The following is a 4,994-nucleotide window of genomic DNA, read 5'->3' as shown; positions in this document are numbered from 1 at the left end:
GTTTCTGTGTCTTGTTTTTAAAGTTTAAAGCTAGTTGCCTGGAATTGCGTATTCACTTGACCTTTCATCATACTCACACCCTTGGGGGAGGGGGATAAAGAGAAAACTGCCAATAACCAAAACCAAATTCATGCACTGTTCAGTCACTCATGAAAATAGTGAGTCACTTCCCAGAAAATCCAGCTGTGAGGCCTAGAGGAGAACTCTTTAAATAATGAAGAAACATCTTGTTTCTTCCCCTTAGTTATTTTTCTTCAGCAAAGGAGATTAGCTCTATTGTATGCATTTTTTGTGGTCATAGGAAGAAAAGATATAAAGAGCAAGAGACTTTTTTTTTTTTTTGACACTTCAGTGTTAGAATGGGCTTAGGTCATCTTTGAAACAAAATTCTTCTAAAACATTTCTAGAATTTTTTCAGAAACTTCTGAGAAATTTTCTGATGTGTTCTTAGCTGAGGTTTTCAGACCTTGGCAACACCTCTAACAATATCTCAAAACCAGATTATGAGCTGGGAGAAAACAGCTAGAARTGATGTCAGAGGCAACTCTTCCTTAAGAGAAGGAGTTCATCAGATAAGAGTGTGTATATGAATGACCTGATCCTCCRTGGCATCACAGGTTAACTTTTGATTTCTCTGCTAGGCTGACATTTGTGGCTGCGATAAGGTTTGTAGAAGCAATCTAGACTTCTTGACTAAGCAAAAGYAGTGCTGGTGGGGGGTGGGGGGGAAACTCTTTAAGAGCTTAAGAACAAAATGATGTGTGAATCCATTGCTTGCTTTGGAAATAGCAAGTCCTTACAGCATCTGTGGTACCCAAATGATGGGTCTTGGAGTCTTGATAATAAGACATTCAGCTGGACTTATATGAACATGGCTATGAAGAAATTTCGTCTATGTAATGCTGAATGACAGTGTTGTAGAGGGGATGTGAGAAATGTGTGTGAATTCTGTAAGTCTTGGTTGTTARCCATGGTTTTCCTTTGGTGCCTCCTGGGAGTGCTGAGTACCCTTCCTTTCACTGTTAGTAGCTTCAGGTAAGCTGCACTGACTTACAGAAAACAGATGTGTATTCCATGGACTTTGGGGTATCAAATGCCTACATTGCCATGCTAGTTTGTTAGCTATGCAAGCTGATTTAAAAAAAATACATTGAATGTAAATGTCAAATTTAAGGGAAAGTCTCACTAGTTGATCAAGAGGGGGAATATTAAAGATACTGAACCCCTACAAGGATATTCAGCTGAAGGTTCAGAAGTCATTTTGGCTTTATCTCTTGCATCTTCAAAAGGTTTTAGAGTCCTTGTGTTGGTGTTACCCTGCCTGTATTATAACTTTTTTAAGCTGTGAGCTGACGTTAATATTACTAAAGCTTTTATCCAGTTCCTTGGAGATAAACATTATTCCTAACCTAAGCTGGGTTAATTGAAAGGTTGAGACTAGTCTTTGGTGAAGGCCAAAATCAAAAAGAAAGAGAGCCAGTGAATAAATCTAGGGTGTCTTTTCAACGTCCATGATAATAAAGGTTCCCTAGTCCTACAGGGGTAGGTGAGATGTGCTCTGGATTTGATGCTCTGCTTGGGTTTCCCTCAGCCCTGCGGTAACTAGTTGGCATAATAACCTGCTAAGTGCTGTGTCCTGTTCACTTCCTCCAAGCRGGGTGGTATTAGAGGAATTTGAATTAGAATCTCTAAAATGCCGGGATACATGACTAAAACAGTGTTTCTTTACAGTAATTATAACTGTTGAGATCAATTGGATGGTAACATTAATTGTAAACACTTGTTTGAGGGACCTTCTTAGGCTTTTAATGAATTACCAGTAAGATACTGAAAGGACTATTGTGTTTCTTTAAATTATGAGGAAGCAACATCATATTTTCGTATTAGGGAGGATCTAAATCGTAACACAGTTTCYTCTTCCCCTTCTTTGTAAAAGAGGGAAATAGGCAAGTATGTTGTTACTGAACAGATTTCTCTGCTCATTTGCACCCACTTAAGAAAAGTGCATTTAATTAGGATTAGTAAGTCTCTAAATTGCAGATGGTTCTCAGGGGAAAAATAGTTATGAGTGCATTCATGACATTAAAATCAGTACATTTAATTCAATTTCATCTTAATATTAATTCATAATATCTAAAGTAGTTCCTATAGAAGATGTTCATGTGATTTAAGATTACTAGAGAAAATGAGATCTATCATTTGTAAACATGCTCCAGCATGCCTAGCTTGTGTAATTATGCAGACTGAGTAATTGTACATGCTAATTACAAGATTGCCCATTCTGCCATGTGCTGTTACCTATACGAGGGGTCTGTTGTATGATGTGCAGGTTTATTCAGTTTGGAGTTCATTACTGATAAAATAATCTGAGTACAGGATTGGGCCTTATGTGGAATATTACAAAAATCAGGTGCTAATAGTAGCTATTGGCCTGCAACTCCAGGCTGAGCAGTCTGCTGCGTATTAGGAAACAACTTCTGTCTGCTTAGCACGTTTCAGAGTGCCATATTTGTCTCTGCTCTGGCCATGGACCTGGAGGTATAGCATTGCTCGTTCTTTTAAAGAACTAAATGTAAGGATGTGGTATCTTCCCAGATCATCTGTTCTTAATTCCATTTTTGTCTCTAGCTAAAATGAGCCTGATGTGCTTAGGGCAGATATAGCAGCTTTATATTCCTTCTGGATATATTCGTATGAACACAGGGTGGCATACTTCTGTTACGTAAATCAGGGCCAACTTGGATCTTTGTGCAGGAGAATGAAGCTTGGAGCTAGCAAGCTACAGAATTAGATGCTCCCTGGTTAGAAGTTTCCYTTCTCTGTTTCCCCTGAGGTTCTTCTTAGATCCCGGTATGAGGAATAGCAGTGCCGTTGGCTCCCGAAGCTCGCAACTGGCTCGGACCGGGCAAGTCRCAGGTCCATGTGGATGCTTTCCGTGGAGCCAGGAGCCCAGGCCTTGCTCAGCAGAAAGGGACTCTGAAGTTTGAGGATGGGAAGTTTTTTGCTTGGTGGAGGGCATTTGGCCAAGATGTAGCATGTTCTCGGCATCTCTGTGTTGTCAGGAGTCTGTGTCCCAGCCGCCTTCGCTCTTCAGATCTCCGGCCCTGTCATACATCATCGGGATCGGGACACGTGGGACAACTCCTTGCCCTTCTCCAAGTGAGGGTGGTGAGGATTTCCATCCCCATCTCAGAACCTCACTCTGCCATAATTCAGTGCTTCACAAGGGCCTTGCGGCTTCTGCAAGAAAGGGCAAGACCGTTGACTCCAGTCTGGGTGGGATGTGTCGACGAATATCCCTCCTTCTCCTTCCCGTGAACAGCGGTCGCTGTTGTAGTGTGGACAGAGAGATGGTTTCCAACAGCATTTCAGCAGAAGGAGGATGCCTAAAAGGGGCTCTCAGTTTAATGGCTCCGTGTAATCAAGGTTATACCGTAACTCCTGTAATYGCGAGTCGCGTTTCCTCGTGGTGAGGGCTGGGACGGCGTCTGGGCGTTAGATGGCAGTGTGAGCCCAGACGAGCCCCCGCGCCGAGGAGACCAGCCAGCACGAGCGGACCAGCTAGCCAGGCTGCAGTGCTGCATATCTTAAGGCCAAGTTTACTTTAGATTCCTAAACTAATTAGCAATTGCATAAATATRGCTAAAAATAAACAAACGGAGCTGCCCCAGAATACACTGTACATGCAAAAAGATGTTGACCTACTTAAATAATCTGGGTGGCAGAAATCACAAGCGTAACCAGAACACTTCCCTGCCAAACGAGATGAAGCAGAGGAAATCTGTAGATGCAGAAATGCTCTCTCTGATTTACGCTTCTCGGCCTATCAATATTTGCTAAATGTGCTGCTACCAGGCAGATCTAGTGTGCGTTTTAGCTGCTGGCTACCATTATTCTTTACTGCTCAAGATTTTATGATTAAGTGACGCGTTATGTAATGTGGTATATGTCACTTTGAGACAGACATTTGTCTGACTGAATTTTAAGTGCAAAACTCCTTTTCATGAGCAAAGCTGGTCCAATAATTATTTATAATTGTGGAATACTTTGGTACTTAAAACTCATTTTACACTCTAAAAAGTTTTCATTCATCACTGCGAAAGTCTCGATCAAATGCAATTACTTATTTTTCTTCCTATTGAATAATTGTTTCCAAAGAACAGTTCCATAATTTTATCCCTCCATCTCTGGTGTAATTTGCAGGAGCAAGTGGGAAATAGCGAACAGGAGGAGCCTGTGTGAGCTAGGGAAACAACAGACTGTTTGGGTTTCTGATAATTCTGGAAAATCAGGAAATATTTTTGATTTGAAACAGAAAATGTTTTCTTTTCCCCCCTTCAAATCAAAAAAATAGTTTGCTTTTTGTCATGAAATATGGCATTTCAGTTTAGGGTACTTCTGTTTTTTATATATATTTACATTCTCCAAAATGTAAGTAAGAAAAAAGCTCACTAAAGTAATTTTGAGCAAAAACAACACAATTTTAATGTCAAAGTTAAGCAGATACAGTTCAGAAAGAGAGAAGGTCAGAACAGCTCGGTCAAATTAGAATTCAAAAACACATTTTCACGCAATCTGCATTTTTTCCTCCCTCCACTCACCAAAGCCCCGGCAAGGCTCCGCAGCGCTGCCGCCGGCAGACTGACACGCTCTGCGCGTCCGCGCACAGGTTTTGGGAGAAGTGGCCGTGTGCTTCGCTGCCTCTCTGCTCTACGTGACGCGTCTTCCAGCCTCAATTTTTCGTCAACTTTACTGCAAACACCCCTTTAAGCGAAACACCTCCACCTACGCGGTGAAACACCTTCCCGCTCCGGGTTCCGCTATCGGGGCACTGCACGGAGCCGGGCTGCCGCGAGATTTGTCCCCCCTCGATTTCTGTTTCTTTCTGCTTTACCTGTAGCGTCGCGCTGGGGTTTGTATTCCTGCTCTCTCTCCTCCCTGCAGCCGTTACTGGAGGTTAAAAGCTAATCGAAGGCAGCGTTTCTGTTCAACCA

Source organism: Apteryx rowi, unplaced genomic scaffold (assembly GCF_003343035.1).
Source record: "Apteryx rowi isolate R43461 unplaced genomic scaffold, aptRow1 scaffold_0, whole genome shotgun sequence".
Classification (NCBI taxonomy): Eukaryota; Metazoa; Chordata; class Aves; order Apterygiformes; family Apterygidae; genus Apteryx; species Apteryx rowi.
This window is presented reverse-complemented; position numbering follows the sequence as displayed.